Genomic DNA, 27,249 nt, shown 5'->3' on the forward strand with positions numbered 1-27,249 from the left:
TTGTATGGTTGGCTTATTCTCGTCCTTTAGCTTTCAGCTTAAATGTTGCCTCTCTGGAAAGGCCTTTCCTCATCACACTAGGCCTCTCCACTAATTTTCTCATGTCTCGTTGGTTTTCTCTCTTTGGGTATCTACCATGATCTGATAATTGTTTTGCTTATTTGTTTGGTTACTTATTTACTGTCCATTTCCCCCAGTAGCATGTCAGCTCTATGACAGCAGCATCATTGTTTCTCTTGTTCACCACTGGGTGGCACATAGTATGTTCTCAATAAGTGGTTGTTGGATGGATGGATGGGTGGATGGATGGATGGACGGACGGATGGATGGATGGATGGATGGATGGTTAGATGGATGAATGGGTGGGTGGATGGATTGATGGGTGGACAGATGGATGGGTAGATGGGTGGGTAAAAGGGGTGGTGAATGGATGGGTGAATGAGTGGGTGGGTAGATGCATGGATGGATGGATGGATGGATGAATAGATGGATGGATTGATGGCTGGATGAATGGATAACCTATAAGAATTCTTTAAACTTTAAGACTTTGGGATTATGAGTCCTTAGGGGATATGACTTCAGGAGAAGGTGAACCAGATTTGAAAGTTAAGTGCACTGTTTTGACCTCAGTGGTGGCTCTTGCAACAATAGGAAGGCAGGTGAATTCATGGTTCACTTTTGGGAAGAGGAATTTCCAGCAATGAAAATGACCCCACTTTCTCCTCTTTCAACATCATACTCCTTCAGTTTATTTTCCCATGGTCCAAGATGGGAGATACAATTTCTATACCTTAAAAAAATCTCATAATTGCACCCACCCTAGATTCTCCATCCCTGAGTAGCACCCCCAGTCACACAGGAACAAAGACCAGCCTGTTCTTGGCTAGACAGCCGAGCCAAGCCCAGTCACTGTGTGGTATGCGACCCTGACCGGCTGGCTGAATTCTTCAGCTGATAAGAAGGCTGCATCTCATTGCTGGAAGGGAGCATGCAGATTAGGTGAGGAGACCTCCCTGTGGCTCACTCTGTCACTGCCCTCACAGGGAACGGACCCCCAAGTTCCACAGGGTTTCCCCTTACTCTCCCCAAACCCCAGTTATATTCTAATCATCCCTTAGTATCCAGGCTGCCTCTCTTTCTCTGGGTATCATTTGACAGCTGGACTTGACCAGTAAAACTAATGATACCTCCATCAAAGGGCCTTGGGGAGGGAGGCAGGCAGTTCAGAATTTAAAAAGCACAACGTAGAACAGCTTTCTGAATATGGGTGCTCTCTCCCTGGGCCCTGCTCCAATTGCCTTTAGTAAACAACTTCACTAGTTTCCCTGCATTTTGCCCAGACACATCCCCAGATTCAGAATGGAGTTTTCCAGGGCCACTGTGTAGCATGCACAAGTTGTACCCCACTCACTTCCAGGGACGTTGGGCACAGGAGCACAGTGTGAATGGCATCTTCCTGAAGTTGTGCGTTATGGCAGCCCCAGGAAGCCCTGCACAGACATCAGTTTCAGAGACTGGAGGCTTGGAGGCCTGAACAATGACACTTGTACCTGCATGTACCCCCATCATGAAAGATCAGGGTCCTCGTGCATTGGGCTACATTTGGGTTGTTGGCTGTGGAATATTTCTACTGTCAGTTCAACAAAAAGTGTGATGATCACAGTGAAGCTTAACAAAGAAAATGCTATCTGGCAATTAGTAAACCCAAGTCAGCAGGACTGATGTGAAATTTATCATGTTGAGAACAGCACGTTCATTTGCGTGTGACAAATGTTGGCATGTGAATGCCGTGCCCGGGGAAGCTAAGGATGATAGCTGATTTTGTTTTTTCTGCCCCTACAGTTTTAGTTCGGATCCTTTTCTCTGCTCTGGGATACCAGAAGCAAAGGGTGCAGGAAATATACAATTGCATTTTGTGCAGAATAAGTAAGGAAGAGGTCGATGCTGTGAGCTGGGATGTGGGACATGGCTCTTAGGCAGGAAAAAGGGTGAACAGAAGAGCAGTTTTGTTTAGTACCCAGGGGAGGGCCATAGTGGAGCTGCTTTGAAACCTCTCCCCAGAAGACCACAGCCTGGGCTCTGCCTGTATGACCTGGAATGTTGGGGGTGGGAGAGGCCCCTGCTCAGCCAGGTGCTACTTATTATGAATAAAAACTCACCTCCACAGCCCCAGAGTTATAGGCCAGCCGAGGCAACATTTACAGCAGAGGGGTCACTGAAGCCTCCCCAGGCCCCTCAGCTTAGAGGCCAGCTATCATCTGGGTGGGTGGCTCAATCTGACTGGGGGGTCAGGCCCCAGATGCCTGTGGGAAAGTATAAGGGATTGGGGCATTATTAGATCCACAACTTCCCCTCTGATTTCTCTTTTATGAACCTGCCTTTATAAACTCACATGTGTTTGCTTTGGAAGAACATTTTCAGGGGGAGCCCAAAGATGTGACCTTCTCAGCGTGCCCCCTTCTCCACTGTAGGCAGGGTCTTTGAGCCACACCAAGGTGTAATGTGTTCTTGGATATGAATAAAGCATTTACTGGGGTTTAAGTCTTTACCATAGCTCAGGAAACCATTGGGACACAAGTGCCTGACTTTGAGTGAATGATACCAGAATTCTTGGCCCAGCAAAATGGTCCCCTACCTGCACTGTGTTCTTAGCGTCTCTCAGTTCCCTTCCCCCTGGGCTCTCAGGCCTTCCCTACTAACTTCTCCTTGGCTTCCCCTCTTCCAATTGTCAATCTTTAGCCTGGGATTCTGGGAGTAGGAGAGTAGGAAATAGTGGGGAAATTTCATTTATTAAGCACCAACTGGATCCCAGGCACCACGTGAGGCTCTGAGAACGCAATGGAGAATTAAGCATGATCCCACCCTTTGTGAAACCTTTTGTCTAATGGAGATGAGCAAGAAGTGAGCAGCCTGTGATAACTTGAAGGAGAAATGCAATGACTGGATGGGCAGAGCCAAGTAAGAGAGGTTTAAATCATGATGCATTGAGAACACTGAGATAGGGGAGTGCTTCCTGGAGGAGGTGGCTCCTAAATTGAGATAGGAAAGGCAAGTGAGAGTTATTTAGGTGTAGAGGATGAAGATCTGAGGAGGCAGATGTGTGGGCAGGGTTGAAACTGCTTTAGGAAGCTCACTGAAAGGGCAACGAGGGAGCGTGATAATACCTTCCTTCAGGCCTTATGAACAGACTGCAGTGGTCATACACTGAGATGCCCACTGAAAGTTAAGACCTGGGTAACCTCACAAACAAAATAATGGGAGTGACTTGTCTGCGAGGAAGATGCTGGCTGCAGCTGACCAGCTCCAGGGCAAGGTCAGACACGGGTCTAGGAGTTTGATTATGGTGGCTTAAAGATGACCACTAATTCTTTGTCATCCAAAGGCAGTCCATTTCCTCTCTCCTTGAATTTGGGCACAAAAATTGTCTTGGGACTTCCAAGTGCAGACTTTAAGAAAGACAGTTAAACTTTCTTTCCTTGGAACCCAGTGGTTACACTGTGAGATGTCCAAGTCAAAGGAGAGGCCACATGGGGGTAAATCAAGGTGCTCTGCTCAACAGCCCTGAATGGACTCCAAGCCTACAGCCAGTATCAACTGCAACCATGTCAAACAGCCCTCTTGATTTCTGCAGCAGAACTGAGTCCCCAGATGATTCCAGCTCTAATCAGCAACACCTGGAACAGAAGAACCACCCCACAGTGTTCAGTCAACTCACAGAAACTTGGAGAGATGATAAATGATTGCTGTTTTAAGGCACTAAGTTTGGGATGGTGGATCACTGAAATATTAGACAAAGGCACAGTCCTCTGAAGCTGAAGCAAAAATCAGTCACTAGTGCTAACCAAGCTCCCCACATTAGCTCATTCTGCCAACAGTTTTAGGAGCTCAAGATCCACTTTCCTATGTGACATATATCTAATATAAGATATATATGTAGGATATATATATAGAATATATATATATAGGAATACTATTCAGTATTCCTGAATTGTGTGTGTGTGTGTGTGTGTGTGTGTGTATATATATATATATATATAGGAATACTATTCAGCCATAAAAAGGAATGGAATCATGTCTTTTGCAACAGCATAGGCGGAACTGGAGAACATTAGCTGAAGTGCAATAACTCAGAAACAGAAAGTCAAATGCCACATGTTCTCACTTTTAAGTGGGAGCGAAGCAATGGGTACACACAGACACACAGAGTGGAATAACAGACGCTGGAGACTCCAAAAGGTGTGACACTGTGTGAAGGGGGTGAAAGTTGAAAAATTACCCATTGGGTACAACGTTCACTATTCAGGTGATGGGCACACTGAAAGTCCAGACTTCACCACTATGCAATATATGTGTGTAAGAAAACTGCACTTTTACCCCCTAAATTTATAAAAATTAAAAGAAAATTTAACTTTCCTGATAGTCCCCTTTCCCAAATTCCACCTTCAACTAACTAGTAAGCATCAGTGGAATATGTTGTCCAAGGCACTTGAGGGGACAGGGGGTGTACGGAAGACACAAGAAAATACTCCCTGCTCTCAAGAGGTTCACTTAAATATTTGATAAGGTGAATATACCATCCCAACTCAGAATTTGTTCAAGCCAGAAGTTTAGATGTCATCCTCCATCCTTTGATGGCTCTCCCCATTTAACATTAACAACGAATACGTGCTCAGTGTTAATATACCAGCTATCACGAGTTAACTCACTTAGTTCTCAAAACCCTAGTAAAATAGTATTTCTCCTTCCCATTTCACAGGTGAGGAAATTGAGGCACACAGTTATGTCACTTGCACAAGTCACAAAGCTAGTTCGTGACAGAGCTAGAATTGGAATCTTGGCCAGGTAATTCCAGATCTTTCACTCTTAACCATTCTATAGAATCAGCACCCATCTTTGAGTCAGAGTTTGAGATGCAAATTCTTTACTGTATAGCCTTGATCAAATGACTTCATCTCATTGAATTAATATTCTGCATAAAATGAGGTCACCATCTGCTTATCTAAATTGTTACAAATGGGACAGTATATGCACCATTCCAGATACCTAATCACAGCTCAATCGATGCTGGAGTCTCTTTCCTTTTTCTTTCTGCAGAAAACATGCTTTACATAGGATCTCTGAACTTAAAGAATGGGTAAACCATGGCAATAGCTTGCCTGAAATTGAATTTCTGGTATATTAGGCAGTGGCTTCTACGGAAGAAGTTTTGCTTTGTAGCCAGGCTCTATAATCATTGTAAATATGCTGCTCTAAGGCAAGAATTGACAAAGGAATGTGTATGGATGTTTTCCAATAAAACTTTATTTACAAAGCAGGCAGCGGGCCAGATTTAGTCTATGGACTGTTTAGCCCCTGCTCTCAGGTAAGTTGTAGAGGTTCTGCTGAAAGAATCTCTTCCAGTCCTGGCAAAAATCTTGTAAGTTAGGAAATCGCCTAGAGGGTAAAATGAAGGAGCTTGGTGAGAGTTTTTATAAGCAGTGAAAATTCTGCCAAAGTATTCCCATGACTTTTGATATCCAGCATGGTATAACCCTTGCTCTATATCAAGTTTTCAATTCTGATATTGCAATTTTGAAAGTAGTTTGTAGAAACATAAGAATTCATTAAAAAAGTCATTCAATGATCCACTTTGTAGCCTTGTGACTAATCCAGAAAGTAGAGTCTGTGTCTCTTTAGGAACATAACCCTCCCTAGCAAGGTTCCTGCAGAAAACTCACCCTTGGAAATAACACTAGGGGAAAAAAGTGTTCCATGGTAAAGTTTGTTTGGAAAAGTTTACATATCTTATTCTCCCTCTTGGAGATTTCTAATGGATATAAACATATTAAAAAGCTGAGAATTCCTATAGTAACAAAATCCATTATTCTTGGTTAACTCTGACTTTTACAAACTCACTTGACCACAAAAACTTAGGTTAAAATATGGGATCTGGATTCAATAAAATGAGCATAAAAATACTTATCTCCTGGGGCTGGTGTGAAGAGTGCGTCTGATGAAGCGTGTGCTTAGCACAGGGCCTGGGAGAGAACACACAGGAACTAGGTGTTGGCTGTTACTTTAGCAGCACACTTGGGAAATGCTGGCCAAGACAATAATATACAAAGATATTTGTAAACTCAATTCTCATCATAAATTTCAAAAGAGTTAGTTAATGGTATTCCATATCATATGATATAATAAGTGCCATAATCAAATTCTTTAGAAATATTTTGTTCTTGAAAGTGGAACCCCCTGAGAATGGCCCGTGTTAAAACAAGAGGTGCATGATGACCACCTCTTTATGAGACACCAGGATCCTCGGGGAGTTCTTACTGCAGTGTGGGCAGGTGGTGGTCTGGAGGCTGAAGGCTGGCCGGATGGAAACAGTCAGCCGGGAAAGGGGGATGTGGATGCTGGTGGTCTCACTCTCCTCCACAGCAGGACCCTTTCAAACCCCCTCCTACAAAGGCCAGAGACCCCAGATATTGACACATGCCTTTAAGCCCTTGGATACTTCAAAGAAAGAAGATTAAGAGCCAGTCTCAGAACCTGTTCCCCAGAGAGATGCGTTTGTCCAAAAGTTGATATTATCGATGTGAGTGGAAGCCGAGAGGAGCGTATAATTTCTTTAATAAAAGCTGGACTGTGTTTGCTGGGGCTCCTGAGTTTTTCTGCTTCCTCCAGAGCATTCTCAGGGGCTGGGACGGCCTCCTATGATCGGCACGAATGTTTGATCAGCTATGCGTCTTCTCCAGGGCAGCTCAGATGATCCGAAAGGCTTCGGATCTCTGGTCGTCTCCAGAGTTTTCCTTCTTAAATTCTTTGTTTCCTTCAGAATTCATTATAAATGACATAATTACATCTCTTTTTCTTCTCTGATTGAGAATATTTCTCACACATGGTGATTTGCCACTTGGATGCAGGAGGAGACTGAGCGATGTTACATGCACCCAAAACACTGCATCTCCCTTCCAGAGCTGCACTGCCTCTCACCCAAGCACTTCTCTCCCTTCCAGAGCTGCACTGCCACTCACCCAAGCACAGTGTCTCCCTTCCAGAGCTGCACTGCCTCTCACCCAAGCACTCCTCTCCCTTCCAGAGCTACATTGCCTCTCACCTGAGCACTCCTCTCCGTTCCAGAACTGCACTGCCTCTCACCCAAGCACTCTTCTCTGTTCCAGAACTGCACTGCCTCTCACCCGAGCACTCCTCTCCCTTCCAGAGCTGCACTGCCTCTCACCCAAGCACTGTGTCTCCCTTCCAGAGCTGCACTGCCTCTCACCCGAGCACTGTGTCTCCCTTCCAGAGCTGCACTGCCTCTCACCCAAGCACTCCTCTCCCTTCCAGAGCCGCACTGCCTCTCACCCGAGCACTGCGTCTCCCTTCCAGAGCCGCACTGCCTCTCACCCGAGCACTGCGTCTCCCTTCCAGAGCCGCACTGCCTCTCACCCGAGCACTGCGTCTCCCTTCCAGAGCCGCACTGCCTCTCACCCGAGCACTGCGTCTCCCTTCCAGAGCCGCACTGCCTCTCACCTGAGCACTGCGTCTCCCTTCCAGAGCCGCACTGCCTCTCACCGGAGCACTGCGTCTCCCTTCCAGAGCCGCACTGCCTCTCACCCGAGCACTGCGTCTCCCTTCCAGAGCTGCACTGCCTCTCACCCGAGCACTGCGTCTCCCTTCCAGAGCTGCACTGCCTCTCACCTAAGCACTGCATCTCCCTTCCAGAACTGCACTGCCTCTCACCCAAGCACTGCATCTCACTTCCAGAACTGCACTGCCTCTCACCCGAGCACTCCTCTCCCTTCCAGAGCTGCACTGCCTCTCACCCAAGGACTCCACTTGCAACTGTCCCTCACCAACTTTCCCCTAGTTTGGGATATTGACAGATTCCCCACAAAACCATGAGAAAAAGAAGACTGTCTGGCTCAGCAAGAAATTGAATTTCAGAAAATAATGAAGTCCTTTGCAGAGAATGATACTTCCTAAGAGAAGACATACCACCAATTGGGATGTTACCAAGAAAAAAATTGGGTATATATTGCTCCCTATATATTTTATTTATATATGATTGCTATAATTACTTGCTTAGAAACAAACATTCTATTAGACCATGGCATTCCAGTTCCAGTGAAAATAGAAAAGGGGATTTGATAGCAAATTATCATCTGTGACAAGAGAAATTTAAAATTAGAGGCTGGGCATGGTGGCTCAGACCTGTAATCCTAGAACTTTAGGAGGCTGAGGCAGGTGGATCACCCGAGTTCAGGAGTTTGAGACCAGCCTGGCCAACATGATGAAACCCTGTCTCTACTAACAATACAAAAAAAAAAAAAAAAACCCAGCGTGGTGGCGGGTGCCTGTAATCCCACCTACTGGGGAGGCTGAGGCAGGAGAATCGCTTGAACCTGGGAGGCAGAGGTTGTGGTGAGCCAAGATCCGGCCACTGCACTCCAGTCTGGGTGACAAGAGCGAGACTCTGTCTTAAAAAAATAAAATAAAACTAGAGACAGACACAAGAGAATTTGTTCATTCATTCATTCATTCGTTTACTTCACTAACATTGACTGTGTTTCTTTCCATGCCAGGCACCACTGTGTTAGGTATAATCATGGTGGCTGAGCAGTAAGAGCTTATACTTGTGGAGCACATATTACATGTTAAGTATGATCTCATTTAATTCCATCACATAGGAGCCAATCTTGTTATTAATATTATTATTTTACAGAGAAGGAAAATATAGCTTAGTGAAGCTAAATGGCTGCCCAAAACCAGGGTAACTAATAAGCAGCAGATGTTGGGTCTGATACCAAAGCCTCCAAGTTTGGATAAAGGGCTACATTGCCACTTGAAGCAAGCAAAGTTCTTATTCTCATGGAGTTTGCATTCTAGTAGGGGAGACGGTCAATTGAAAATAGAGGCAAATGTATACACATAAATAAGCAAGATCATTTCAAATAGCAGTAAGAGCTCCGGGAAATATAAAATGGAGTGATGTGCAAGGCAGAGACAAGGTGGAGGTGCTGGGAAGATCCCCCACCCCAGTTGGACACTTGTGATGGCTGAACTCACTCTCTTTGAGCCTAGTTGTTTCATTTGAAGGCAGGAACCTGGGCAAGAGGATCCTTCTGTAGCTCATTTCATTCCACAGTTGCATGGGCAGCACGGGCCGCCATTTACAACCCGTGTTCTTCCTCTGTGTTCTAACATATGGAGTTTTTCCAACCCAGACACAGCTAGACCATTAGATACGGGCAGACTCAGATGTTACCTAAATAAAAAGTCACGCTTGTCCTTAAGCAAATAGTCCTGCAGAGGACACCCAGATGTGGCAGTAAACAAATGTCCAAGTATTTCATGAAAAATACTAAAACACTCAACTGGTGGGCAGTGTTACCCTCCAGGTGACATTTGGCAATAACTGGAGACTTTTGGGGTTGTCACAAACTGGGGAAAGGATGTTACTGGCATCTAGTGGGTAGAGGCCAGGGAAACTGCTGAACATCATACCATTCACAGGGCAGCCCCTACAATAAAGAATTATTCAGCCAAAATGTCACTACTGGGAGATGAACATCATACCATTCACAGGGCAGCCCCCTACAACAAAGAATTATCCAGCCAAAATGTCACTACTGGGAAATCGCATGCTACAGTGAGATAGAGAGATAATAGATAGATAGATAGATAGATAGATAGATAGATAGACAGACAGATAGATAGATAGATAATAGACAGATAGATAGACCACCATCCTCGTTTTCTGGTAACTTTCTCTACCTCCAAAATCTGCCCCAAATTGATGGAGACAAGAGGTTTCAACAATTTTTTACTAAAATTTTCCATCAAAAGTCCAACCCAAAAAGTAGGGTCAGGAAAGCTCCCACATTTAAAATGATCTCACACAGCCATCAGAGAAAGAGAGGGACTCCCTTAAAGATGTGGAGAGAGAATGTCTAAATGTCTACTTGCATAAAATCGATAATACAAAACACATCTCCATTAGGTTCTTTCTTAATTGAAACGATGCTTTCTTTCATCCCTGCCAGGAAGAAGAAAAATCATGTTTCCAGCTTGGGCTGCTGTTTCATCTGCTGGACTTGCTTGTGAGCTAAGCCAAGTTTCATTAAAAATTATTGGTCTCATAACTTTTTTTGTTTTTTGCTTTAAAGAGTCCCATATGGAACCAATATCATGATAGGATTGTAGCTGCACAAAGCCATTGGGCATTTTGACCCACTCTCTGCTTCTTGGTAGATTCTAAGTACAGATCTAATTGTTTTTTCCTTCAAGTATTAAGTGAATATCTCTGCAAACAAATCCAAATTTAGAAAGTTAGATTGAGGAAATAGAGAAGCAAATCTAGTCAGCTCACAGAAATCTTTCTTCTCCTCTCTTGCTCTGTCTCCAAGGGAACCTCTACACCTTCTTTTAAGGTGCCAGGCATCTTGAGCTCTTGTCTGATTAAGAAATTCTCTGGTAGAACCAGAGCATCTGCAAAAGCGTAAAATACGATCACAGCCTTTGCACAAGTATTTTAACAACCAAACCTTATGATAGGTTATATTTCATTGACTCGGAAGAAACATTGCATTATCTGGGAAAACAGCACAGATGTTGCCTAATAAACGTTTTGGTTTATGCATTGTATTAACCTCATGAAACATTTATGCAAATCTCACATTAACAAAAGGTAAAAAAGAACCATTCTGTGTTATGAAGCATACAACAGGATGATCTTTGTCATGTTTTTGTTGTTGTTGTTGCCGTTGTTTTTACCTTGGTATTTTATGGGTGTGTTTGTAACTCTTGGGGTTTCTATTTAGGAGGACACAAGGGCATTGCAGATTTTCATCTCTTCTGTTTTCAGTTCTGTTATCATCCCTTCCAGCTGACTTCACATTTTATGATGCTAATGGGGGGTGTGTGGTTTTGAGTTTCTCTCCTGTCAGCTGGTCAGTGGGTCTGAGGGATATATTTAATAGAATCTGACAGCTGATGGAGCTGGCCTCATTGAAAGAGGATTTGATATGTGGAGTGAATGTGGCGACCCTGAATTCGCCATAATAACGGCCATTATTATTCTGCCTCTCACAGCCAATATAACTCTCCCTGTTGTACACACCAGTACATGTGTATAAAAGACATGACTTATGGATGGCTTCTTCCGTATACTGATCTGAGGGCCATTTAGATAGCATGTCAAAACAGATTAACTGTCTTATCCTGCCACAAAATTAAGGGGGGAAAAAAAACTTTCTACACCTCTGCCCAACAAATGCACTCTGTGCCCCTAAACAAAGCCAGCACAGAAGGGGCACAGATCGTCTCTGGGTGGGGGTTAAGAGGATCAGGCACCCAGAAAAGCTGCAGGCTCACCCAGTTAAGGTGCCCCCTCCAGTGAGGACCCGAGGGCACTGCCTGAGATATTGTGAGGGCAGCTGGAGCCACAGGTAGGAACCTACCTCCTGAAAGGCTGGTGCCATGCTTTAGCTGTGTGCATGTGCCTGGGATGTTGGGGTGGGTATTGGCCCACCTCGACCCCTGCTGAACTGGACTCACTGTTGAAATTAACATCTCAACTTGCATCCTGGCAACCTGAAACAGCCACATTCTCTGCCAAACCTGCCCGCCTGCTGGTTACTAAAGTTCGCTAACATTTATCGTGTGCTTGTTCCGTGCTGAACTTTACCTGTAGTGACCCTTTAAATCTTCCCAAGAACTCTAATCTGTAGATATTATTATGATTACTTATGATTATCACTCCCATTTTACATATGAAGAAACTGAGGGAAAGGCAAGCTAAGTAACTGGTCTCAGGTCACAGCTGATGATCGATGGAGCCAGGATGGAATCTCAGGCCATCAGAGCCCATTGCCACAACAGTGACGGTCCTCTTCTGCTTCTGTTTGTCCCCCAGCCAACAAGAAGTATGTGTGACTGTGTGTCTGCATACACATGCATATGCACGTATAAAAATTCTTAGACCCAATTGTCCCCCTAGAAATCATCTGCGCCCCCCACCCCCGTTAGCTGCAGCCAAATCCCCACTCAATCAAGAAAGCTATTGTGCTTTTTTCCTCTGTAAACCGGGCACCTCCCATCCCGTGGGCTGGCACAAAGACAAGGGGAGAACCTGTGTGCACCTAGCACAGCACCAGGCCTGGGAGGTTGGCCAGGAAGCACTCATCTCTCCTGTCCTTCATTTCCAACCTCAGAAACCCACCCCTGTTCCCTGCCTCCTGTCTACAAGCTGACCTCCCTGTCTTCAGCCATGCAACACTGCTGTCTGAGGTTACCATTTCAGGCAATGATATCAGAAGCAGTTGATCCCACATTTCTGAAAAGAATCCTTTTATTTATCTACTGTCATCTTCCAGTAAAAAAAATAAATAAAAGTAAAATGGCTGCAGCGAAGCCAGCAGATGTGTCCGGGGTACCTGAGGAAAGCAGGCCAGATGCTAGGAGATATCCTCATGGCTGTCAGTGTTTAAATTACATAGAGCTGGTACTTTTTAGGTCAGAAGCATAAAACCTACTATTGATCTTGAGCAATGCGTCCAATTTTGAATGTCTGTTAAAGCCCCAGGCACTTCAATGCCACATAATCAATATTTCTTTTCGTTCTTTCTTTCTTTTTTTGTTGTAGAAAATGTATGGGTTTGTTTACCCTTCCTGCAGGCATCCAACCTGGCCTTTTATTCCTGCTCAAGTAGGACATGCAGCCTGCTGGGGACCCGCGGCTCAAATCCTCAGTCTGCAGGACTGCCATCCCTGGGACTCATGAATAATGGAAGTGCAGTACCCACTCCTTACAGCCCAGACGACTTTCCAGGAGTAGGCTGTACCCCCAAAGTAACCAAGGAACAAGGGGCAAGGAGACAGAGAGAGACGGGGAAATGTGAGACCATGTTTAGCTGAGTGTAGACCCTGAGATAAGATAGTACTTGCAATCTTGAAATTTAGAGTAGAAAGGGGCCTTGGAGATTATCTGGGGGAAACATTCCCTTTCAATTTGCAGATGGAAAAACTGGCCAAGGCTCCTTATGCCTGAGTTGTTGAAATGGTCCAGGGAACATGAACTGGGCCATATGGAATATGGATTAAGCTTTGAACTCTGTTAAGAAAAGGGTTTCAGGTTGACCAGATGACCGCAGCAGTCTTCCTATTCTGACACTGAGGACAACCTAGTAAGCAGGCCAACCGGGTAGGCTGGTGTGATTCGAAGCTACGAGGCCTTTGCGTCCCTGCCTAAAGGACTGGTGGCTATGTCTGTGGTGGTGGTCTTGAAGAAGTGTCTTCTTCTATGGGCTGCTACATAGATTTGGCCTTGAAGGATGAAGAGCACAGAGAAGAGAAACTGGTGAGGGGTAAGGGGTGGGGACAGAGGTAAGAAGACAAAATGACAAGTGTTGCAAAGACGGAAGTGAGAAGCAGCATGGTGCGTTGATGGACTTGCAAATGGTTCACATGAGCAGCAGAGCACAGGGTGTGGAGGCAGCAAGAGAGACGGTATCACAAGAGCCTGGCCATGCCCTGCACTGAGGAGTTTCCAACTCTTGGCTTTGAAGCCTTTTGAATCAGGCAGTGATACAATCAGTGCTGCACTGGAGAAAGTTCATGTTGGCTGGAGGGCAAAGACTGGATCGGAGGAAGCAAGACTGGGGTCAGGGAGCCAGAGAGCAGATTACTCCAGAGGCCAGGCAGACCCTGATGATGGCCAAACCAGGAGCGGAGGGTGGGTTTCTCATATTCACAAGGAGGCTCTGCAGGATCGGAGGAGGGTCTGGATAGATAAAGGGATGGGAAGATCACAGTTGTAGGCAGGGTCACTTAAAAATTCTAGCACTACATGTGAATTCTCAGGGTTTACTGTGTGACTTTTGACAAGTCACTTAACCTCTCTGAGCTTCAGTTTCCTTACCTATAATGTGAGAATAACATGGGGATTTCATGATTAAATGAGGTAATACGTGAAAGTGTTTTCCGCAGTGCCCACCATGTAGTAAACCTTCAGTAGGTGACAGCTGACTTCTATGATATTATTGACCTTGTGGAGAGTGTCCAATGAGACACGATGTGTTTTGAAGTAGCATCATCTTTTTTTTTTTTTTTTTTTTGACAGAGAGTCCCTCTGTCACCCAGGTGATTTTTCTGCCTCAGCCTCCTGAGTAGCTGGGACTACAAGAGCACACCACCATGACTGGCTAATTTTTGTATTTTTAGTAGAAGTAGGATCATTTTTAACCCAGTCTTGAAATAGATAGCTTGAGTCATAAGCTGTTTCCAGGAAGCACGCTGGAGTTACTTATCTAGTGCAGAAAGACAACAACGTAAACATATACCTATCTATCTCCCAGATTCCCCAGAAAATGACCAACTGTATATAAAAATAAAAATAAAAATAAGAAAAAACTTATTCATACTGGGTATTAGCAAAGGGTGGTATTTATAGGCCGGGAGGTCTGAGGAACATCTGTTAGATACACGGCAGATGGGCCAGATTGAAGAATTCATGATTTCTAGAATGGGAAGGAGTGGTCTGTTTGATAGAAATTTCAAAACTGTCTTTGCAGATCCTCACCAACAGCCCTGCTGCAGTGAGAACTGGAGGTGAGAGTAGGCTAAAGCCTCTAGAACTGGTCAGTGCCACAGATAAGTGGCCATGGTGTCAGGGGCACAGTGAAGGGGAAACCCAGACCAGCAATTCCTTGGAACTAAATCCTGAAACCAACTTACAGCCAGGCCTGGGTCAGGGTACAGCCCTAGCAGACTACTGGCAGCCGAGCTTTAGTAGACATGAATTCTCATCTTACCAGCATCCCAGCTCCTCTTACTCTAGTAATGACTCTGATTTTGAACTTGGAGTCAACCCTTCTCTTCATTCTGAGTCCACATGGTCTGGAAGGATCTCCAGGATGAGGTTCTTGACCCAGGTCTGGTCAATCCAGCACAAAATGGACCTTGACACAGTGATTGATTCAGGAATGGTCTCAGCACTCAGGGTGGTCCAATCTCAAAAGTTTAGTGGGAGTCCACAATAAGATATGACTTCACAACATAAGCACATGGCTGTCACCAGATAGAGAGATCTGAACAAGACTGGCAAGGAAGTGGAGAAATTGAACGCTTAGACACTGCTGGTGTGAGTGTAAAATAGTGTAGTTGCTTTGGAAAACAGCCAGTTCCTCAAAAGGTGAACTATATCACCCAGCAATTCCACTCCTCAGTACATATCCTAGAGAAATGAAACCAAATGTTCACATAATGCACACAAATGTTTCCAGTAGCACTGTAATAGACAAAAGGTGGAAACAAACCAAGTATCTTTCAACCAATGAATGCATAAACAAAATGTGACGCATCCATACAATGGAGTATTATTCAGCCATGAAAAGAAATAAGATTCAGGCACATGCTGCAACACAGGTGAACCTCTCAAACATCACACAAAGCAAAAGAAGCCCAATGCAAAAGACCACCTATTGTATGAAATGTCTAGAACAGGCAAATCCATAGAGACAGAGAGTGGATTCGTGGTTACCTAGGGCTGGGGGAAAGAGGGATGGGGAGTGACTACTAATGGGAACGGGGTTTCTTTTTGAGGTGATGAAAATTTTTTAAAAGTGATTGTGTTGATGGTTGTATAATTCTGTGAATATACTAAAACCATTGAATTTTACTTTAAGTGGGTGAATTGTATGGTATGTAAATTACATCTCGATAAAGCTGTTATTAATTTTAAAAAATGTTTAGTGGAAACCAAGGGAAAGATCCAAGCTCTATGCTGTTGGAATTGAGCTGGTGGGGAGGAGGAGGGGTAAGGCTGGGGCTGTTGTAGCCGCTTTATCACCCAGAAGTTTTAGGGGCCACTACAGTGAACCCTAGAATCAATCTAACATAGCAGGAAGCACAAGGAGGTGACAGAAACTGGATTCTCAAGGATGTTGTTTTTACTTTAAATTAAGCTCTACTTGAAACCAGAACTACGCCTCGGTTTCCCTTCCTCAATTAACTCCCTCTAAGTTGGACTTTGCGCTCACGATAGAAAGACTCCCAATGCAAATACCAAACACAGAAAAGGAACCTTGAGCAGGGAGTCCAAACTTCCTGCCACCACTCCCTTCCAGGCTGATCTCCTTACCCTGGCCTCTTCTAGCTCCCTCTTCTTCCTTCAGCTTCTAGATCTTCAAATCAGCCAAACTCAACTCCATCCAGTTTAATCCATTCCATTCTCCCATCATCCTGGCCTGAATTGTTCACACAGGGACCCACACAATCTCTGACAGAACTCCTAGCAATGGGTTAACGGATAGAACCAAACAAAGAAAAATCACAGGCATATGAGAAGACAGAACTGTTCCAAACAAGGAGGACCACAAGTGCCTCCTGACTGAAATGAGTTACTGCAAGACGCAAGAGAAAAGTTTCCAAGTCTGTTAATTCAAGTTGTCAGAAGGAATCAAGAAGAAACTGTGGCTTCCATTTTCAGAGAGCGATTCAAGTTTATCTGTTTACTTCCCTTGCCTCTCCAAACCTTATTATGGCCAAACTAAAAAACAAAAAAATGAAAAGAAAGAAAGAAAATCTCTATCAGCACGAGAAACTAAGCCATGGATAACCTAGAAACTTGAGTACTTTCTTTATTATTATTATTATTATATTTTGAGACTAGAGTCTCGCTCTGTCGCCCAGGCTGGAGTGCAGTGGCCGGATCTCAGCTCACTGCAAGCTCCGCCTCCCGGGTTTACGCCATTCTCCCGCCTCAGCCTCCCGAGTAGCTGGGACTACAGGCGCCCGCCACCTTGCCCGGCTAGTTTTTGTGTATTATTTTAGTAGAGACGAGGTTTCACCATGTTAGCCAGGATGGTCTCGATCTTCTGACCTCGTGATCCGCCCATCTCGGCCTCCCAAAGTGCTGGGATTACAGGATTGAACCACCGCGCCCGGCCGAGTACTTTTCTTTAAAGGATGTGGTGGAGAAGGAAAGCAGTTGAAGGAAGGCTACTGTCTAATGCAGGCACGGGAAGGGCCCCTGCAGAAGTGGAGGGGATTCCCTAAGAGTTGCAAAAGCCCCTCAATCTTGGGTTCATGTTATTTACTATGGTGGACCACAGGGTCATTGGTATGGAGCAGATTAAAGGACTTGAGGAATTGTTCCACTATCCCTTATAGGAAACAGCCAAGAGCACCACTCACACCAGGCTTTACGTGGTGTAAATTGTGTAGGAAGGGAAAAACAGCTATTGCTAAGGAGACTCAATGAAAGCAAGGATTTGCTGCCGGGATTTAGGGTTGGTAGTACAGTCATGGCAGAGAAGTACATGCTCGGAACAATAATAAACCTTCCTGCCATATTGATGCAGGACAGCCAAGCCCCCGGTTTGAGGCTTAGCCCAGGAGGTTCTTGGCCTCCGCCAGGAAAGAATTCAAGGGCAAGACAGTGGTGTTAAACAGCCACTTCTATTGAAGCAGCAATGTACAGCAGAAGACAGACCAGGCCTGCCCTATAAGCTGTGTGCCCGGAGTAGCAGCCTAGAAGTGCCACTGTACTCGTAGTTATACCCAATTTTAATTACATGCAAAATAAGGGGTGGTCCATGCAGAAATGTCTAGAATGAGGGAGGTAACTTCTGGGTTGTCGAATGTTGCCATAGAAAGGGCGGGGGGTAACTTCTGGGTGTTGCCATGGCACTGGAAAACGGACATGGCACACTGATGGGTGCGTCTTATGGGGAAGGGCTTCTGCCCCTCACCTGTTTTAGCTGGTCCTCAATTAGGTCTGGTGTCCAAGCCCCACCTCCAGAGTCGAGTTCTGCCTCCTGCCTCAGTAGGAGAGTAAATGGAGCCCTCACTGGGAAGGCTAGGTGAGGATGAGCAGGAGAGGGTCCCTAGCAGTGGAGTGAGCAAATCTCAGCCCTGCAGATGACTGTGGGTGCTGCTGCCCCAGTGCCTGCACAGGGTGAAAAGAAACTGCCAGGAAATGGTGCATCTTCCTGCTGCACCTTCCCACTTACCCACTTTCTGTTCATCATAGTCAACTGAACCTCCAAACCAGAAAAATACCTACAGAATAGACCAACAAATCCTTTTCCCTTCTGTGAGTAACATATTTAAATCAGTTTCTAACAGAATCATTCTCAAGTTGTAACAGTAGATCAACGGTTTTCCCTCTGCAAATACGTACAATAAAAGAAAATGTGATAGAGGTAGGAAAAGTTTCTGTGATTTAAAAAACAGAGCTTATTTTGAGAAATCAAAACAAATACCCTCTCATGATGTAAAACTATACCAACAAACAAGGGTGAAAGTGATCTCTAATTTTGGTATTTCCCATAAGATTAGAGATATTGTTTCTTTTAATGGAAATCCCTGAAATCCAGAAAGACAGTTTCCCAGTGAAAAGCATAATCATGGAAATTTTCTAGTGTTGTTAGGGCAATGCAGAGCAGATTGAATAGAACAGAAAACAGAATCTGTGAATTTAGAAGTGAGCTCAAAGAATCCTCCCAGAATCAGTGAAAAGAAGACAAGAAATGGAGGAAATAAGAAAAGAGAGAAAGAAAAAGGAGAGAGGAAGCTACAAAGGAAGCTACAGATCAACTCTCTATGTAAGATTTTTAAATGGTGGCAACAGAGCAAATGAAAGAGAAAAAATAACTCAAGATGTGACAGAAAATTCCCCTGAGTTGAAGCAAGACTTGTGTCTGTAGAATCGAGAGGCAAACTGCCCCGGCAGTCTGTTCACCTGCTTTTGCAAATAAAGTTTTATTGGAACATAGCCATGCCTGCTCATTTATACATTGTTTCTGGCGGCTTTCCTACTACAACAGCAGAATTGCATGCTGGCCACTACAGACCCTATGACCTACTTAGAAAGCTGTATGGCCTTCTAAGAAAAGATCTGCTATCCCCTCTAAAAGTTCTTTGATGCATACATGGCTAAAATGTTTGCATTTCAAGGATAACAAAATTTAAAATCCTATAATCATTTAGTCCTCTGGGGTGGGGGGTAGAAGTACCCAAATTACCTCCAAAAGAAGAAAGAAAGAAATTGCACTAGGTCACACTTCTTAGCAAATTCTAAGATAAAATGTTATCAAAATCCACAAACTTTCAGAGGATTGAGATTGAGAACTAAGACCATATGCAGCCAAGGTGCCGTTCTTACATATTTGTAATCTTTTTTGTGCTTCCACTCCTGGCGTGGTGTCTGCAATCCCAGTCACAGCCCTCCAAAAGTGTGCAGATAATCTTATGCGGACAGATTCATAAACAACATAAGTTGTGACTATTACTTCTTGAAAACAAAAATCATCAAAGAAACGCTCCAGGTGGCTGAAAAATGAAGCAAAATAAATAATTCAGATATGAGGAAAAGCAACATAAAAGAAACATTGCTTAACAGAGAACCAAAAATTTCAAGTTAATTTCTTAATAATTGCAGTTAACGTGATTATAAAACAATGCAAGTGTCAAAAAATAATTCTGGAAAGAGATGAAACCCAATGTAAAAATGTATTAATTATAATATTCTTATTCTAAAAGCCAGATGGGGCTGGAAAAGGAATTGGTGATGCCAGTACTGGTAATTATAGCTTCCATTTTTAGAAGTTACTATGTATTAAGCACAAAAATAATGCTGATATAAATATTGTTTTTCATAAATCTTTGTACACATCTATAACATTAATTCCTTAACATAAATTCTTAGGTGAATGCTGGGTCTGAGCATTTAAAAACCTTTCAACACAGTGAAATTTGAACTCTCAATAGAAATGTATAAGTGTTCATTTCTCTGTACTCTTGCCAGTGACAATTATTACCATTTTGCTAGTTATAATAGTGAAAATAATGTATGAAAAATATGGAAGTTTAAAAATTTTTGTACAAACTAGAGCAAGTTAAGGTTATTTGATATAGTACGATAACTTTCACTCACTTGTGTTCTGATATACTTCTCAAATAGAAGAGACCACCACTTTATTATCATTTTTCATGAAGGTACTAGATGGCATGTTTTTGTGGCATATAAATGTCAATTTTCTTTTTTTTTTTTTTTTAAGATGGAGTCTTACTCTGTTGCCCAGGCTGGAGTGCAGTGGTATGATCTCGGCTCACTGCAACTTCCACCTCCCGGGGTTCAAGCGATTCTCCTGCCTCAGCCTCCTGAGTAGATGGGATTACAGGCATGTGCCATCACGCCGGGCTTTTGTATTTTTCGTAGAGACGATTTCGCCATGTTGGCCAGGCTGGTCTCAAACTCCTGACCTCAGGTGATCTGCCCACCTCAGTCTCCCAAAGTGCTAGGATCACAGGCATGAGCCACCGTGGCTGGCCATAAATGACAATTTTAGAGAAAATATAATAGTTTTTATTTGGAGGCAACGTTGATGAGAATTGAGGGCCATTATATAATTTATAGCAAGTCCCCAAAATGAAATTCTCTGCAGCCACTGAAAGTCATATTCACAAAAACTATTAGAGGTGTAAGAAGCTTCTGGAAATATAATACTGAGTGAAAAATAGTTTATATGATACAATCCCAATTCTGAGTTTAAAAAACATATACCATGTACAAATAAGGAGATGAGCCAGACCTTAACAAGGATGGTCTTCAAGAGATGACAATCCAGAAGATGGGGTTTCCTCTTTATTCTTTTCTGTATTTTCTAAGTTTTCTACTTAAACATTTTAATACATAGAGAAAAACAGATATCTTGTAAGTAAGCTAGAAGTTTTTATCTGTTTTCCTGGCAACTAGGGCAGTATCTGGCTCCCAGTAGACACTTTCGTCAATATCCACTGAATGAGTAAGTGAATGAGTAAAAGGCCTGGGATCCTGCCCTTATCTGCTTGCTGCCCACTGTCAGCTGCTCAGCTGCTTTGACTCTCACCCATCTCCCTGTCTGGATCTCTGTAGCATGTCCACAGTGGGGGCCTCTCCAGGTTACCTGCTTCATCTGCTAGGCCTGGGCCCCAGATCTCCATCACTGAGGCCCACCAAGCTGGTCTTGACTTTGCCAGTTCTTCTTCCTTCCGAGCTAGAAAACTGTATTGGAAAAACTTCTTGGCCAAGGACACGACACCTTGGGAAACTGATCCAGGCAGCCAGCAAGGCTGATGTCATCCGGATAACACCAGCATCACACTGAGCTCCCCTTCCCAGTTGATTGGTTTCCTTGCAGGGAATGTTAATTTGTAAAAATCATAAATAGATTTGTAGTCTGAATTGGCCCTTAAAAACAGAGCTATAAACACCAATGTGATGTAATGGCTGGTTCTATTCTGATTTGTCAGTGACAATGTTTTACCAGTACTCAAAATGTCTCAAATATCACCCCTGCTTACATGGGAGTTTGAGTGAGGAAGAGACTGTTGGACTGTTTGCTCTGGTTGAATGAGACTTAGCAGGTTGGTATAACACATTTTGTCCTATCAAAAATAGCTGAGATTACATAAGCACAACCTCTCCCCAGAGCAAATATGCATTTGAGAGGCAGTGAAACATACATAATTATAGATGTAAAACACTAAAAATAGGCTCTGTGCCACACACAGGCAGCTGAGAGCGTGGGACTCGAGTGCAATGCTGCCACGTATGGCAATATTAATAGGAGTTGTGGCACCATCCCAGGTGGCCCAGTGAGGCGATGCAGAGCTATTACAGACAGGAAAAGACAGAGAGATTTAAAATGTTTGTGTGCAAAGAAGTTTACTGCTTATTTGAGCCTGTCAAAACCTGTTCCAACTGACTGTGGTCTTCTCCCAGGGGACAGGAAATAAGAAGTCATCAGACAACCATGATTGTTACATTGTTATCTCTTATTGTATTCTTATTATAACTATCGGTATGAATAATAATAGCAGCTTGTGCTTAAAAGCATGTGCTGTATTTTTCGAGGGATTTTCACCTCTACGGTTATTCAATTCAACCAGTCTATACTGAGGGCTGTTTCAAGTAGCCTTTGCTATATAACACAACCTCCCCACAAAACTGGACGACTTCAATCAACTAGAATTGCTTTACAATTTTGTAAGCTGGCTGTGTGATTTTCTGCTTGTCTCAGCCGGAAGGTCCCAAGATGACCTCAGGCACATGTCTAGCAGCTGTGCTGGGACACTTGACTGGATACCCTGGTGCTCCTCCCTGGGGCCTCTTGTCTTCCAGAAGGCTAGACCAGTTTCCTGATCTGAGGTCTCTGGGCAGTGCTTCAGGACGGCCCGGTGAAAGCTGCATTGTCCCTTAAGGTCACCTCCACTGCATTCTTCTGATCAACGCCACTCACAAGGTCAACCCATATTCAGTGATGGGAAAACAAACTCCACCTCTTGATAGGAAGAGCTACAAAATTTTGTAGGTGTGTTTAAGACAGCAGGGCTGAGCTAGATATTCACTTACGTCATCTCTTTTAATTCTCACAGGAATCCTGAATGGAAAGGATTACTATGCACACTTTTTAGATACAGAAACTGAGATTCAGAGAGGTTAAACAACTTTCCTAAAGGCACACAGCGAGAGTCTATCTGATCTGAAGATTGTTTGACATCAAAGCTCATTTCTTTCCCTAAATGTCAGCATTCTCTCCTGACTTATTAATTTGATTTCTGTCTTCCCCTCATGGAAGTTAATTAAAGGAATGCGAGAACCTTTTAGAAAATCTCCAGGGCAGTTTCTGTGTTGATCATTGTTTCACAATCTCTTTTCCACCCAATCCTCACCAGACCTTTAGATCTGTTTCTATTAGACCACATCCCAGAGCCACACAGATCAGGGGAGAGAGAGCTCGCTACTAAGGCAAGTCCTCTGTCAAATGCAACAGGCACAAGGAAACCAGGCACTTGTCTGTGGTTTACTATGTGCCAGGAACTGTGCTGATTGCTTAACAATAATCAACTTAGCTAATCCTCATGGTAATGACACAAGATAGGCATGGTTGTTTTTTGTTTTGTTTTGTTTTGTTTTGTTTTTTAATCTCTTTTGCAGATGGGGAAACTGAAACAGGTTAGTAAGTTGTAGAACTGGGATCTGAAACCTGGGCCATCGGACTCCAGAGCTGATGGTCTTGCCTCCCTCACTTGCCAGCCTCTCCAATCATAAAGGAGCTTCAAGCAGAGAATGGGAGAAGTTGTAGCCAGTGTGACCCTGACTCTCATTCCAAGGCCCTCTTCATCACCAGCACCTTCTCCTTTCCTCAACCTACCTCGCATCTGAACAATGAGTCCCAGTTTTCCAGTACCAGAGATTGAGGTGCAGGGAAGTTAGATGTGTCTCTGCAAGTTTCCTGGGATGCTGATGGCAGGTGGCAGGGCAAGACCCAGGTCTCCTGCCTCCTGGACCTGGGCTGTGCCTAAGAGGAAAAGAAGGAAGTTATTAAACCCCAGGGATACTCCCTGAGCCTGAGTAGCCCTGTGCCAGTGTGGATGTGGCAGCATTCTTTTGAGGCAAGTAGGGGTAGACGCTTCTAAATATAAGAGAACTTCTGGTCTCCCTTAAGTTGGCCAGAGAGCCCAGACCACTTTCCCTCCTGAGTGGACACAGGACTTGAAATGCAAACCTGCCTTCTGCACTGGGATCAGCAGTAACACTGGCGAGTCTTCCGCGGACTGGGTGGTGGGCTGCATTCCCTACGTTCCCCACACTCAGACAAGCCCTCTCTCCCACACTACCAAAACCACACACTGCTGAGCTTTGCTTTGAAACACAACATCCAACAAGTCATGAATCATGAAGATCTGGACTCGTCGGCCAACAAATTAGAGAGTGATTTGCTTCTGGTTTCCCGTCAACAGTGAGATGCTCAAACACCTGTCTGCATCAGTTTCTAGGGGCATCCACTGCCCATCAGCAGAGAGGCCAAGAAGCTGATGTGCAGGGAAGTGGTGGGAAAGGAAGCCTTTCCAGAAGTGACTGACTGTCGCATTGGGTGCAGTCCACTGCCACTAGAATTCACCTTGCAGGTAAAGCATCATGGAAACATGATGTATTTTGATGGCACATTACAGGTTATAAAACTCTTTGACATCACTCATTCTTGCAAAAGGTATCTTATTTCATTTATTTAGTTTTAAACCTAGCATTTATTATGCCAGGCACCACAGTAAGTGAGTATGTTATATAGGTTTTATATTTTATTTGTATGTTTTTATGTGCATATATATATATACATAGCATAAAAGTTACCATTTTCACTCTTTTAAGTGTACAGTTAGGTGGCATTAAGTGCATTAGTACTGTTGTGCAACCATCACCATCATCCATCCAAAGAACTTTTTTCCCCTTGAAAACTGAAGCTCCTTACCTTTTAAACAACAGCTTTCCATTCCCCTTCCTCCTAGCCCCTGGCAACTCCCATCCTCCTTTCTGTCTCTATGAATTTGACTTCTCTAGAGACCTCATATAAGTGGAATACTGCAATACCTGTCCTTTCATGACTGGTGTATTTAATTTAGTGTAATGTCTTCAAAATTTATCCATGTTATAATACACGTCAGAATTTCCTTCTTTCTGAATACTGAAGAATATTCTGTTGTGCTTATATTCCACATTTTGTTCACTCATGGACATTAGGGCTGTTTCCACCTTTTGGCTGTTACAAATAATGCTGATATGAAGCCCAATTCATAACTTCATGTGGTTTTTGTCAGTTACTCTTGAAAACAAATCTACAAGGTAGGTCCTCATACCTTCTCGTTTTCAGATGATGAAACCTGATGTAGACAGAAGGTAACACAACTGTCAAAGGTCACCTCTAATAAACAGTAGAGCCACTTCATTCATTCATTTTCATTCATTTGTTCATTTATTCATTCACATTCAGCAATATTTTGGGGTTCTTTGGGGTAACTACCATGTTCTGGCACTGTTGTTGATGCCAGAAGTCTAGAAGTGATCTGAGCTTACACCTTCTAATTCCATAGTCCCCTCTCTTCACCCTCACACCCTGCTGCCCCTCTATATGTAAATATCTGACATTCCGGAAGTAGATATAATAATTTATAAAATATATAGAGACATATACATGAAATATTTACAAAAGGTGAATTTATATTTTGTAGAAATAAATATAAAATTAAGATCTAGTGAAAGAAGCAGAATTTTAAGTATAAAGGGCTAATATGCAATTCAGTGTGGTGTGTGTAGGGGATGGTGCAGCATTGTTCATCTCAGTGCAATGAGGAAGGCAAGACTTGGAGAGGCAAAATGATGGGTCCAGGGCCACGCAGCAGAGTTGAGTCCTTGCCCAGGTATTCTGAGGTAGCTCTTGTGCTTTCCCCCTGGAACAAACAAACTCTTGTAAAATATGAAAGGAAAGAAAAACATATTCTGATGAGCAAATGCCATCCCCTCAGGTAAAGATGAGACTTTGAGTTTCAGATCCTGCTTCCTAGAGGACTAAGGCAGTGACTATGAGCCTGGCCTCTGTGACAGGCACATCCACTGAGTCTAAGAGTTTGACATGCACCTGCTGTTTGATCCTCACAAAAACTGCCTTGTGTTCCACACCATCTTACAGAAGGAGAAACTGAGACTGGGAGTAGTTAATTCATTGTCTCACTGGCACAGAGCTAGCAAGTTGCAGAACTGGGATGTGACTCCCAATTCCTTACTTAACTCCTACAAGTCTTCCACGGCCAAGGAATGACTCCGGCATCAGAAATAGATGAAGTCTCCGGTGGTCTTCCAGCTCTGTGGGGGTCCTCAGGCAGGGCTGCTGAGCCGCCCCCACCACCAATTCCTTACCTGCTCCTGCCCCTGCCACTGTGTGACTTCCTGGAGAGCCCTCTCCTACCGTTGACTGCGGTGGCCCTTGACTCCTTTATGCAGCCCCGGTCAGTTTCTAGAGGGAGATTTTCATTCTTTTATTCACTTATATATTCAGCAATATTTGGGGGGGTCCTACCATGTTCTGGCAGTGTTGTTGATGCTGCACATACAGAAGTGAACAAAATAGACACTATCCCTGCCCCGAGAGTTCCAGTTGGAGGAGAAAGACATAAACACAATAAAAATACACTTTTAGATGGGAATAAAAATAAGAGCCATGAAGGAAAGTAAAGCAAGGTAAAGAGATTGAAGCAGCTGGCATAAGAGTGGCTACTGTAGGCAGGTGATCAGGGAGGGCTGCACAGAGGAGGTGATATAAAAGCAGAGAGAGCCAAGTGAAGGATGGCTGGGGGGCGTGGGGTGGAGCAGAAAGAAGTTTAAGTATAAAATCCCTGAGAGGAGAAGAACTTGAAACGTTTGAAGATTGGCAAAGAGGAAGGTCAGTGTGTCAGGAGTAGGCCAAGCAGTGAAGAAGCGGGGAGCCAGGTTAGAAGGACTGGCAGAGGACACTGACCTGAGAGCTGACCAAGGTGAGGACTTTGGGGGGTCAGGGGCTTGGCAAATATGATTGTCTCAGTATGGCCATTCATACTGTTGCCCTTTCCAGGCCATTTCTCCCCTTGGGGGCAGTGAGGAGCCTGCCAGCCCTGCTGCTTTGGAAAGCCCAGAGGACCAAGGAACTGAGGCTGCAGGGGAAAGGTGGGGAGGGGAGAGGCAAGCAGCAGGAACACCGGGAAATGGGCTGCTCTGAAGGCGCTGGGGCCTTGGTTCTGCTCTGCACAGAGCTGGGCTGTCCTGGCTGACATTTGTTGTGACCTCTTCTGGTGTGACTTCCCTCCATCTCTCTCAGAACGAGCCTGGACAGTGGGTGTGAATAAGCCCAGTAGTCCTCGATAAGGAAGCCCCGTGTCCACGTGGGTAGGTCGGTGGGGAGGGGGAAGAACGCAGCTCAAACTTCAGGTAAGATGGGCCTGGCTCTGCCCCTTAGCTGTGTTACCTGAGATAAGTGTTTCAGCCTCTCTGAGCCTCTGTTTCTTAATCTACAAAAAGGGTACCATGATATCCACCTGCTGGGTTGTCATAAGGTTTAAGCAGGAAAATACGCATGAAGAGCTTTCACTGGGACTCGGGCCTGACAAATACTCAGTATTAGAGTTGCTCTTGTCCTGAAGGCACAGAGTTAGGATGGGAAGAGCTGGGATTCACACCCAGGTTGCCAGACTCTAAATATTTTGCCATTTCTGGCCCCTACACTCATGACAACAATCGCATCAGGAAGGCAAGGCCTGTGCTCTTCCTCTTACTCTGATTTGACAGCTGAGGAGAGAAGGTCTCCATGTTTCCTGCCTTGAGAGCTGACCTGGCAGCCACATGGACCTGGCAGCTATCTCAAGAAACTGGGTGAACAAGAGCCCTTCTCCACCCAGCCTGGCCTTAGCATGGGC

At 44.2% G+C, this 27,249-nt stretch overlaps 1 long non-coding RNA gene across 1 annotated transcript; it reads left to right on the forward strand.

Annotated features, from left to right (window-relative positions):
* The first annotated feature begins 4,996 nt into the window (after positions 1-4,996).
* LOC117088753 lies at positions 4,997-22,641 on the forward strand. The gene is made up of 3 exons (XR_004439299.1): positions 4,997-5,134; positions 10,026-10,082; positions 22,402-22,641. It is a non-coding gene; the product is annotated as an uncharacterized LOC117088753 (long non-coding RNA).
* Positions 22,642-27,249: the final 4,608 nt, after the last annotated feature.

The sequence above is a fragment of the Trachypithecus francoisi genome, unplaced genomic scaffold, assembly GCF_009764315.1.
Source record: "Trachypithecus francoisi isolate TF-2019V2 unplaced genomic scaffold, Tfra_2.0 Lachesis_group10, whole genome shotgun sequence".
NCBI classification, from domain to species: domain Eukaryota; kingdom Metazoa; phylum Chordata; class Mammalia; order Primates; family Cercopithecidae; genus Trachypithecus; species Trachypithecus francoisi.